Genomic DNA, 13,040 nt, shown 5'->3' on the forward strand with positions numbered 1-13,040 from the left:
ACCAAAAGTGGGTCACGCAGCAAGACAATGATCCTAAACATACAAGCAGATCTACGAAAGAATGGCTGCAGAAGAAGAAATTCCACGTTTTAGAATGACCTAGTCAAAGTCCAGACCTAAACCCCATCGAAATGTTGTGGCAGGACTTGAAGCGAGCTGTCCATGCAAGGAAGCCCTCAAATGTCACCGAGTTGAAGCAGTTCTGTAAGGAGGAATGGACCAAAATTCCTCAAAACCGATGTGAGAGACTGATCAACAGTTACAAGAAATGCTTAGTTGAAGTCATTGCTGCTCAAGTGGGTGCCACCAGTTACTGAATCTAAAGGTTTACATACTTTCACACATGGCTATTGAATGTTGAATCATTTGTGGATAAATAAATGTTGAAAAAGTATCATGTTTTTGTGTCATTTGTTTAATCAGGTTATCTTTATCTATTATTAGAACTTAGATTAAGATCTAATAACATTTTAGGTTTGAAATATGTGAAAATCCTAAGGGGTTCACAAACTTTTTCTTGGCACTGTAGCTCCTGCAGTACAATTCTGTACTGCTGTTGCAGAATAGTATTGTACTGAGCTGGATGGCATTTAAAGGAAGACTCGCACAATAACTCTGCTGAAGGTCAATGAATTGTTGCCAGTGTTCTACTAATTATTATTATTATTTATTAGCTGACGCCTTTATCCAGGGCGACTTACAATTGTTACAAGATATCACATTATTTTTACATATAATTACCCATTTATACAGTTGGGTTTTTACTGGAGCAATCTAGGTAAAGTACCTTGCTCAAGGGTACAGCAGCAGTGTCCCCCAGCTGGGATTGAACCCACGACCCTCCGGTCAAGAGTCCAGAGCCCTAGCCACTACTCCACACTGCTGCCCTAATGAGGCTGCTGCAGTGCTTACTGCAGTTTAAAATAAGGTATGCCCCTGCAAAGGACTGAATGCAATACAGCACTTTTACTATGAAAAATAGTTTGTCATGACCTTCATCCACAACATGTGAAGCAGAATCTAAGAATTCTATAGCAAATATCAGGATACAGAACTAGCTCTGCAAAATGAGTGTCAGTGTGACACAAGTTACATTCACAAGTTGTGAAACAACATTTCATCAATTTTGGTAAGCGGTTTTAAAGATCTAGCCTTCAACAGCTTAATCATAGAGGCTAAAACGCATGGTAAACTCTGAAATTGTGATAAGGAGTTCCCTACCATGCATTCATCACAACTGGATGGGAGTTCTCAAGTGCTCAAAATGACTTATCGGTACATACATAATATGTCTGCACCAAACCCAGTTAACAATTCCCCAATAGAACAGAAATCGAAAATCCTAAATATGCTCAAAATGATACAGTATTTCAGCTACCAGAAAATGAACAATAAAAATCCTACCTACCCATATAGCCTACTGACAGATAATTTGCCTACCATAAAGCACCTTTGTAAATTAGACACACAGTATAGCTACAAACATCATCTTTTTCTGGGCTATGCCATTCTGCAAGTGCTTGTGAATATTGCCATGCAGGCATTCTAGTTTGAAAATAATGAGAATATACTGCAGATCATTATGCTGGCCCTAAAAACCACAGCATGTACTTTGATCTTTGCATCCATAAGCCATTTCCCCCCCCCATTTTCCTTCATTTTGTGTTTGTGTGTGTTGGTATTGGTCACGTTAAGTTGCCTCAGCAGTTCAGCTGCAAGGGTCATCATGCATTAGCTTTCACACAAGGTTAAACAATTTGATACGTGCTTTTCTTCTTGAAAAGCATAGTCTACAAAACAATACCACCACCATGAGCATTTATGCATTCACGTCCTTGATGAAGACAACATGTTTAATGAAAAGTGTTAAATATTTCCTTAAAGTCTGACTGACTAAACATCAGTCTCAGCTATGCAAATGTGCAAGAAAGGTTACCTTAGGAATCGCAAGCATTTATGCTTAGTCATTTACAGTAAAATACAGGGAAGAGAGATTGACAAAGATGCACCTAGATTTTCATGTTTTTAAACATGAAATACAGCTTTCATTCCATGTTCATGGCCTGTGTGTGCGTGCCTTTACAGTAATACGTTACAATATGCAACATGTTAAAGGTAGAAAAATATCTCAGGACTAAAGAATACATTGTGTAGGCCTTACTTTACTCCAGTGAATTAAATACAAAATAAAAGGAGGCCAAATAGCAGTTCAAGTTAAATGTTGTTTTGTTTATTCCTGAAATAAATAGTACATAAAGTTGACACTGCATTTTATTTATTTTACTTTTTTTTTTTTTTCATTTCTTGTCATTGCCATTTCTTCACAGTAAACAGTGGCCATTGACACGTTTTCATAAAGTAATAACATGAGGTTTACTTGTGCCTTTTTGTAGCAGAACAAGCAAACTGAAATTTAACTTTAAACACTTCAAATAAAACAAAAAGGTGGAAATGGCATGGTGAAATAAAGGGGGGAAAAAAACCTCACCATTTTGGTTCTCGTTTACTACATTCCACATAACGTCGGCAACAAAAAATATATACTGTAAGGTGACCAGATTTTTAAGTCCTTAAACTGGGACAGTAAGGAAATATTGTGGGAAGAAATATTAGGGGAAGATCTCCGGTTTTTATTTTCACTTTGGCAATGTTTGATCTAATATATTGAAAGTGAATGCAGAGACTCATGGCGATATTCAGAGTGGAATCTTTTACTTTCAAAAACTTTTTTTTGTAAATAAATGACCTTACTGTCTTTGTAATATAATTTCTACACAACAGGTAGTCATTACATTACACAGTAGCAATTCAATACATCAAATTCTCAGATTCTATTTCATTGCTGATTACTGCTTCAAATCTAGTCCCTTTTCTGCCTAAGAAACCGCATCTTCTCTGCTTTCCACTTTCCATCTCGCTCTATCGCTATGCTATCTTCCAGTGTCCAATCTGCAAACCAGGCCTGTCCTGTATGAAAACATTACATATCTCAATATTTCTATTTATTAAATGGTTACTTCATAGAATCTATATTAGAACGACCACGTAAAGGATCGACCCGGATACAACGATCTCAGTACTGACTGACACTGAACTTTCTCCAGTGTCAAGTGTGTTATTCTCTCAGTGAAAACAAAGACCATGGTTGACTAATTAAAAAATAACGGCAATTCAAAATTGACCTATTGTAGTACGAATCATGCATGACGAATGCAATCGTTGCCTGTCCGTCATCTTCACACAAACTGCAACCAGGCGACGGGCGTGAGGAGCAATCTACGCTGGATAGTTTTTTCAAGAGAAAGGACATGCAATTACTTTATTCAGCATGTAAGTGTACATTCTTTCCTTTTTCATTTCTTTACTGTTTTCTTTTAAAACATACCTGTAGCAGGGCGATTGCCCTGCACAAGGGAAATTAGTGTTGGTGCAATTTAAACATTTAAACATGTTTGTTTTGTGTGATTTTTGGAGTTATGTTCGAGCAAATGATTATTTACAGACGTGCGCTTGATTGGGACTTGATGCCTGCCTGTCTTGTATGTGTTCTCTGTGCGTTACCATTGTTGGTAGCGTCACATGACCTGTTTGTTTACCTTCTGTTTTGCATCTAATAAATCCTGCACACATGTGCCAGTGTTTCTCTCCGTCTTGCAACGCGGTTACCTACACGTGTCACGAGTACCTTGTCACAATACCGTTTAAATGTTTATCAATGTGAAGGAATCTTCATAAAAGTACTATATAACGATGTTCAATTCAAATTTGCCGTTTTGTCATTATTCAGATATAGAAAAATGCCAAACCTTGTTATAGTGAACACCCTGACATAACTAACATTTCTCCAGGTCCCATGGGGGTTCTTTATAGTGAAGTTAGCCTGTTGTGTGGAATGTAATAAACGCGTTGTCAACTTTATGTAGTATTTATTATTTCGGGAATAAACAAAAACAAACGTTTAACTTGAACTGCTATTTGGCATTCTTTGTTTTGTAGTTAATTCACTGGGGCAAAGCAAGTCCTACACAACTTATTTTTTTACTCGGGGGTGGGGGGGGGATATTTTTCTACTTTAACATTTTACAAATTGTAATGTCCTGCTGTAAAATAAAGGCACACACACAGGGGCCACGGCCACGCCCCCTGCGGCTATACTGTCTCTGCCTGCGTTAAATTAAACCCTGTGTTCGTCCCAGCACTAATTTATTTACTTATATAACACACACACACACACACACACACACACACACACACACACACTATTACCTTAGTAAGAAACACTAGTGGAAAGCATGCTCCCTAAAATAGGTTTCCTAAAGAATCATTAACTAACAGTAATAAGCAAATACTTGCACTACCATAAACATGTTTTTCTAAAAGGAACAGTTCCTTGAAGTTATTCTGGAATGAATTTCAAATCTCACAACTATCTATTCAGAATCTCTATGTAAAGCACTATTTCAATAGAAAAATAAAATGTAATTCTTCTGTGTATTGATGATATGCATCCTGGTACATATGCAGCACACTTTGCTTTCTATTCAGTACGTATTACGCAATGACATGAAATTAAAAATGTAAACAAAATACAAAACATGCAATGAAAAAGCTTGAATTCCACCATAAAAACAACATATTGATCACACCAATGAGATTCTGTCTCAATACAACTGAAGCCTGTATGATCAATTAAAATTGTCACTTTTTACAACTTACACAATAGTCATAACCCTACCTTAAAGTTCCAGTTAAAATGTATTCAACAAACCCACAACTTACCCCACAATACGCATTCTTAAAGAAGGTTTGTCACTCAGGACTGCAGATCCATATAAAGCTATTTGAATTCCTCATTCCTCTGCCAGGAGTTTTACTCTCTGTTCAGATCCCATTAATGCTTAGTGCAGCACTAAACGGAATAAACCACAAGTGCAATAAAAACTACAACAGCAGCCTGAACTCGGCCTCCTCTCCTGAGACTGCTCTGTTTTCTCAGCCGAACTCACTGGTGCAGAAGTAATAAGGCTAAGCTTTGTAACTCTCGGGCAGGCTGGAATGTTTTTCGTAGGAACTTCTTTCCAGTAGTTTATCTGGCTTCCCTTTGCACACCTCCGTGCTGTCAACTCCCACAGGCAGGAGCACAGTTATACTGTAATCTTGTGCAATAGTTCAAGGTCCAGCTCTGGAGTGTTTCCTATATAGTGCCCAAGCCAAGTGCTAAGTTTACTAGAAACAACTGGATACCTTATCCATGTCAGACTCTCAAGAGGGAGTGGCCAAAAGGCTGTCAGACCACATCAGCATTCAGGGTTGCTTAGCAACATAAGTGCCTTTTATAGGAGAACAAGGATCAGCAAAGACTGGAAATTAATGGAGAGAAAAAAAAAAGTAATAAGAAATCAAGAAAATTATAACTCTTTTTTTTTTTTACATACCTAGCAGGTTGCATATGTGCATATGCAAACATTAGACACTATTTTTATATGGCAATAGTCAGGTTGTCCTACCTTAATATCAGCTTCAATAACTAATGGAGGTTTATAACAAAAAAATAAATAAAAAAAAAACACACCCTACACACACACACCACCGGACGTTACACTGGACAAAATGCAAACAAACCACAGAGGTCTTACAGTTGCCGATTGCCTTTCCCAGGAGGACTAACGCTTCCAAGGACACAGGAACCAAGGGGGCTCAGAGTGAGGCTGAGGAGCACAAGCTGGATGGGGACAGGCAAGAGAAGACAACAAGAGACACCAGGGATTGCTAAAATGGACACTGTGGGATTTAAAAACATGTGTCAAGTTGGAGCTGGTCAAGCAGGCCATCCTCCATTGGCTCGGGATTACCCCAGAATCATACCGTCTCCAATTTCAGGAGGAGAGGCGCAAAAACACCGCCACCTGTGCCATCAGTGACTGAAGCCGAGGACAAGCCCGGACCACATGTGGCTGACCACATTATCATGGAGCAACTGCTAGAGGTGATGTTGTGGAGGGTCAGCACTTGGGTACAACAACTTCAACCCAAGACTACCACGGAGGCAGTCGAACTCGGAGGCGTACCAGAACACGGAGGCTGTCAATCCTGCCATGTGCGCTCGGAGACTTTATCGCTAATACTGCTAAAAATCCAAAACGCAGTATAATCAAGTTTATTTTATATTAATAAACATCACACAAAGTATTATTTAACCATTTTATTCCATTGATTAGCGTTTTTCTTTTTCCAAGAACCCGATGAACAAATGTATTTCAAAACATTCAATAGCTATAAATCAAGAAAAACAAATCCACAACCTGTGCACCCTCTCTCGTATGCGCTACTCCTGTTTCTTCACCCGTTTCCTCTCACCAGCCAATACCTTACCGGAAACTATATCCGGTTTTCAAAAAAAGTGCTCACATCAACTAATTAAGAAACCGTCTTCAGCACCGTCACCCTGTCAGAAATATTGCTCAGGAGATCTGTATACTTCCTACAGCCAGCCGCTATAAGAGTCCAGGGTACCTTGGAGTGTAGAAATGGATTCACGGTTTTCAAATCTAAATGATTCTGTAGAATTCTGGATCTTGTTCACCGCTGAGATCAGAAAGGCCAGGTCTTCGCCACTCCCTGGCTGGGGATTGCTGCCTCCAGCCAGGCCTGAAATCGGATCAGGCTGAGTCGCATCTGTGGCTTGTACCTTCTTGGTTTTTGGCTTGGACATGATGTAATAATATATTGCAGTTTTTCACTAAAATAGAAGAAAATCACTGGTTTAATGAAATAAATTCTTAATATTGCAGGAGCTTTTTTTTCTAGCATCTACACAGAAGCCATGCTCGACAGCGCCCCCGAAATAAATAACTGTAGACATCTATTTCTTTTAACTTTTTTTTCCCTCATCCTCAAAAGCAAAACTATTGCTACAAGAGATTTTTCCTAAAATTTTTTGAGAAATTTCTAGAAATTATAAAAATTTCCATTGGGGTATGTAAACGCACACAGATATATATATAAAAACACACACCAGTTAGGCTGTCTTTAATTTTATATCAACGAAAACTTACATGAGCTCATCCTTCCTCAAGAATTAAATTCACTACATGCTAGAAGCATTATAAAATTGTCTTAAAGCCAAATCATGAACTAGAAAAGGGATAGAGCTATTTAAACAAAACCCAACATTAGCTGTGGATTATCCAATTCTCTGTTACTTGCAGCATGTATAAAGCTACACAACAAACCATGAAGTTTGATGGTATGCAACTGCTTGTGAAAGCAACATTGCTTACAATGGTAATACAAATCTGGGGTTTAAAAGTAAAAAGGTACAGTGTTCATGCCCTTCTCAGCTTGGGGTTGCCTCTCCTCACCCTGTTGGATCAGTCTATGTAGGACCCGTCCACAGGAAAACCCTGCTTTATGGGATTCACAATAGAACAAGACATATCATCTTCTTTATTGAAAATTCACATTTCCAAGTAACATAGTACAACTTGCATTGTAAATAATTTTCCTTAAACTATCCAAAAAGAATAGCTTAAGCCTTGAGAAGTACTTCAATACTCGTTAGCAGATGACACGTTCCCACTAATGACAAACTCAGGGACTACAGTAGTCTCTAAATATATCTTAAAAGTAGGCAACAACCACATTCATACAGTATTCAACAAAACTAAAATTTTAGGTGCAATGGGGAGTCTGTATACCTATATGTGACAGTAATTATCAGTCATGTGGAAGTATTTAATGCTTACTACTGTCCTTTCTGGGTGCTCAGGCTGGTATGTCACCATAACATTTTGTGCCACACGTGGATGAAGTTAGCATAATTACAGTGGAACAATCGAGTGTCATATTTCTATGAAACAGAACAGTAATTATAAGCTTTCAAAATAGCAATCAATCAGTCACAGATGAGTGCAATAGGGTTGATTAAATTAAATAGACTTTAAAATAACTAATTCATAAAGCCTGCTCATGTGTGCATTTGCCAGATTGAATTTCTTTTCCAAACGAAATGCGAGCAGTTGATGTATGGAAGAATCTGCACACTGAAAACCGTGAAGTGGCAACAGGAATCACTAGCATGCCAAATGCATGCCAATAGAATCAATGTTCTTTATTAGAGGAAGTACAGACAAAAAAAAAAAAAAAAGTGCTGCACACAAATGTTTCGATCAAATTGTGAACATCCTCAGTGCTAGCAAATCAAGAACACCTGTGTATTTAAGGTTTACATTTGATTTGCAGGTTGTTCAAACTCTATATTAATGTCAGGTGTTTAATTGAATTAGGCCATCACGTACAAGGACCAATAATTACACACTTGTATAGATAGACATGCATAAGTTTACAGAATTATAGAAAAGGCAATCACAGAAGTGAAGACATATTCAAAAGTAAGGATGGCATTCTACAAAATGACATTATCTTGAATCCTAACATGAATTTTAGACATCACATTATACATGTAGTATACAATGGAAATCAATGAAATCAGTTTATATGTATATTTATTACATTTTATAGAAAACATGTTTATTCTAATTCTGTAAATATACTGTTTGTCAAAAAATTTAATTCCTAATTATCCAACCCAAAATACACAGTTATAAATTTGTTTGTGCCGAGATAATCCAATCTTATTTAGAAGGCAGTGACTGTGCAGGTCAAGGGGTGGAGAAATGGGCACATTCTAATATTCAGGTCACTCTGATCTTCGTGTACAGCATTATTTTCTGTTACTATTGGCTACAAAATGCATTAACATTGTAGGCACAATTGCCTGGAATTAATAACTATTTTTTATATAAGTACATAGCTGAAATAATCTTTTGGATTCATTCTTGAATACGCAGTATGCAGTGCAGCATGTGACTGGAGCAACTCCCGAACCACCCTACACAAAGGAGGGGGGGGGAGTGAGCCTCGGGCCGGTGGACTTCAACTGAACCCAACACAAAGGGTCTCTATAGGATCATAAATAGATCGGAGCATCTGATCGGAATTTATGGAGGAAACGAAAGCTGGAGACGGCAGAAGGGGAGTCATAAAGGAGATCATGTGGTCATCCCATGCAGGGTAAGACAACCCATAGTCCAAAACAATGGACGACAGTTTGGGGGGGGTAGCGGATGTATAGGTCTTTGTGTGAAAGTCCTATAAGAACTGGCAACTTGCAGCAAGAATTTTGAATTGGTTTCCAATTAGGTTCCCGAATTGGTTTCTGAGTCTAATATGACTTCATAAGAGAAGATAGCGCTAAGCTTTATACCTCTTGACTGCAAGAAGATTCTGTACCCTGCAATAAACAAACGCCAAAGAAAGCTGGGTGTTCAGGACTCCTGCTAATAGGAAAAAGAGACGTCTGCGAGTCAGTTTATCTACGCGTCAAAAAGAACCATTCCCGGTTCGGATACAGGCTATTGTTTCCAGTCATAACCACAGCATAACGAGACTGTGTCTGCCTGCGAGGCGAAGCATTCAAAGAAGAAAACACACAGGACGTGTGGAAACGAAGCGAGAATATAACTACAACGGAAGATTTGTTCTGCAGACTTTTGGGGCCTCTTTCAAGGAACCGTTGAGTATAATTCCCTTACCTTTCCCTTGTGGAACTCGAGTAATTAATGATAATTACAACACATAGCAATTGATAAAATAGTTATCTTAAAGTGCTCTTTTAACACGCGTATGAAAAACCTCAGTTTGAACCTGGTTAAAAGTCACTAAGCTGCTTAACTCATATTGTCATATGAAGTGCTTATTTGAAAGTATACTTGTGTAAATTGTTAGTAAACAATTGTAGTCCAGCCTTAGCTGGGATATGTTACTAGAAGAATTGTAATTGAACAGGTTTTATTTTGCATTTAAAATAATAAATGCTCATGTTTAACTAAAGTTAGAGTTAAATTGCCTGTGAGCAGTAGACACAGGGCCACTGTCTGTGTAGTTGAGCTGAGGGAACTGCCTGCAGAGTGACGTCATCACCTGCTGGCAGATCCGCGCAGCTTCTACTGAGATTGAGACAGACGAGTTGATGTACTGTGTTAGAATGAGATGTTGAACCTATACTGAATGTTGGGAAAGCAATAGGATTTCACTTGTACTGTAGTTTAATTGCATTATTGAGAAACGACAGATAGAAGCATATACGTTCCATGTATGTGAATTGTTACCTCATGATGGTTTTCTAAGTTTTTCCTTTCTGTACCATTAGTATTATTATCTAATAAACTGCTACAATATTTTAACCTACCTTGTTGTGGTTGAGGGCGTTTTGTGTGTTCATTGTAATTCCTCAATTTTATACACGTCATTAAATAAAATGATTATGATGAGGTCTTAAATTAATGTGAAAGAATATTCTGATTAAATTTAACAGATAACTAATAGATTGTCTGTGTTTAGTCGATCTAATATGATAATGGTCATATAATATTCATTCAAGTTGATTAACGCACGTTAATTTGAACTATTGTAATTATTTAAATTGTTTAAATTGATTATTAAACAAACTAACGTAATTAGCCCCACAGCATACTATGGTCAATAAGCTTTTAAAGCAAGACAAAAAGATACAAACTATTCCAACAAGATGCTGTACTGTATGACAGGAACTGTACATTTTAGAGCATTATGCATTTTGGTAATATTTTCAGGGAACATGAAGCCAACCTCAAAACACCTGACCGCTGTTAAAAATCAACCCTATCTGATAACTGAAACAATAAATAAGCCATTATTCCAACAATATAACAGGTATTGTTTCAAATACATTCTTAAATGTTTTCCCAAAGATTCTAGAAGACACAACAATTGAATGATATTATCCTACAATCCCTCTATTCTTTATGCTATGCATTAAGCTGGGTCCACACCTGAGCGATCAGTTGCGCAACTTAGTTGCTTGCAACCGAGTCGCTTATATGTGGACGTCCCTGCAACCAGTTGCTTGAAGTAGAGCAGTGCTCTACTTTCCAAGCAACCAGCTGAGCGACTTCTGTAGACAAAGGCGATCACGTGGCAATTCGACAACTCTGATTGGTTCTTGCTGACTGCACGGCTTGCATATTAAGAAGCTCTAATTTTAAAAATGTTAAAATTAAATGGTTTCCTCCAGCTTTTACGCGGCTTTTCTTTAGGGAATATGGCATTTAAAATAACAGTTGAAAAAATAATAACAGCCAACTCTTCCTCGTTAATTACTGGACACATTACGACCTGTGTCACCTCGGTTGTCAAAAAAAATAAAATAAATACGATTCTAAACTTGTAGACACGGCAGAAAAAAAAAAGGTGTCAACTCGGTTGTCAAAACCAAAAAAAAACTACTTCACCTTGTAGATAGAATAAAAATGTAAAAAAAAACAAAAACAAAAAAACCTGTCACCTCAGTTATAAAAAAATGAAACTTGTAGACGCGGGAACCTTGTTGCACAAGTAATTGCTCAGATGTGGACACTGCAATTGCTCGCAAATGAGTTGTGCGACTTTGGGAGCAACTGGGTTGCGCAACTGATCGCTCAGGTGTGGACCCGGCTTTAGTGTTACATACTGTGGCAGAGTGGTTGCAGGGCACAGGTGTGGTGACGTCACGGACCAGGAAATGAAACAATAACAAAGTTTATACGGCAAAACAGCGATGCTGCGCTCGTATTTAATAATTAAACAAAATAAAGTGTAAACAAAAATAACATACAAAAAAAAAAAAGCAAAAAGGGCACTCTGACCAAAGTAAAACAAACACGAACACTTTCAAACAAGTATATTTTCGATATAGCAATTGTTTTTCTATTCATTTAGATTCACATCTCGCCTCGGACACTCTCCTCCTAATAAGCCTGGAGTGTGTCCTTTTATATTCTTTTATAAATTGTTGCAATCTGGTACATTTACAAGCTATCCTGGATGCTACATATGTTATATGTTATGGTTGCGCTAGATGGAGCATAAAGAAATCACACATTTTGACAGCATGCCAATGGCAGCGCAAGGGCCGACCTTCAGTCTGGAGTTCACCACAGAATGTGGTACTGGTTGAAGCTCCCAGCTGCCAAGATTAGAGTAAGGACCTCTGTTTCAAATGCGGCAAATTCACATTTTCCTCAAGACATTTTCTTTGCCATTAGAGAAAGTAATGTTAAATACAGTTGTAGTCAAAAGTTTACATACACCCATTTCTCAAAACAAACAATTTTAGGAAAAATCTTTTGTAACAAAAGTTTTGCTTTTGTGGATGAGCAAAAAAAAGTTTTTGCAAAACTCCAAAAATGCCAATTCAAAAGTACTTCATACCCCGACAAGGAAAACAAATTAATAGCTAGTTGAGGCACCTTTAGCAATAAGAACCTCTTTTAAATGATTAGGATATTTGTCAATGAGCTTTTGGCATGATTCTTTGTGATTTTTGTGGAAAATTGTTCCAGTTCATTCAAATTCCGAGGACTTGTCTTGTGCACACTTCTTCAACTCATACCGAAGATTCTCAATCGGATTTAAAATCGGGACTTTGACTAAGCCATTCCAGAACCTTGATTTAATTAATCTTTAACCATTCTGAAGTAGATTTTGATGTGTGCTTTGGATTGTTGTCGTGTTGGAGCGCCCAGTTGCGCTTTTAAAAAAGCTTTGTAGCAGAGGGTTTCAGATGGATTCCATAGATGCTATGGAATCCATTTTACCATGTATTGGAACTAAATGTCCTGTGCCATTAGCGGAAAAACAGCCCCATAGAAGGATATTACCACATCTATGCTTGACAGTATACACTGAGTGTACAAAACATTAGGAACACCTTCCTAATATTGAATTGCACCCCCTTTTGCCCTCAGAACAGCCTCAATTCATCAGGGCATGGACTTTACAAGGTGTTGAAAGCGTTCCACAGGGATGCTGGCCCATGTTGCCTCCAATGCTTCCCACAGTTGTGTCAAGTTGGCTGGTAGTGGATCTCTACTCTGAATAGCTCGTTCCATCTCATCCATCCCACAGATGCTCAATTGGATTGAGATCTGCTGACTGGGCAGGCCACTGCAGTAAGCTGAATT

General features: G+C 38.0%; 1 protein-coding gene across 3 annotated transcripts in view; it reads right to left on the reverse strand.

Moving 5' to 3' along the window:
- Nucleotides 1-13,040, reverse strand: part of LOC117421229 (microtubule-associated tumor suppressor 1 homolog A-like) — a 94,048-nt gene that overhangs the window by 66,817 nt on the left and 14,191 nt on the right. The window contains exon 1 of one of the 3 annotated variants that reach the window (XM_059027049.1): nucleotides 4,780-5,182. The exons of the other annotated variants lie outside the window; for them this stretch is intronic. The gene's annotated coding sequence lies outside the window, so the exon portion shown is untranslated. Of the gene's footprint in view, nucleotides 1-4,779; nucleotides 5,183-13,040 lie in introns of those variants that run through there. 3 annotated transcript variants of the gene reach the window in all.

Source organism: Acipenser ruthenus, chromosome 1 (assembly GCF_902713425.1).
Source record: "Acipenser ruthenus chromosome 1, fAciRut3.2 maternal haplotype, whole genome shotgun sequence".
Classification (NCBI taxonomy): Eukaryota; Metazoa; Chordata; class Actinopteri; order Acipenseriformes; family Acipenseridae; genus Acipenser; species Acipenser ruthenus.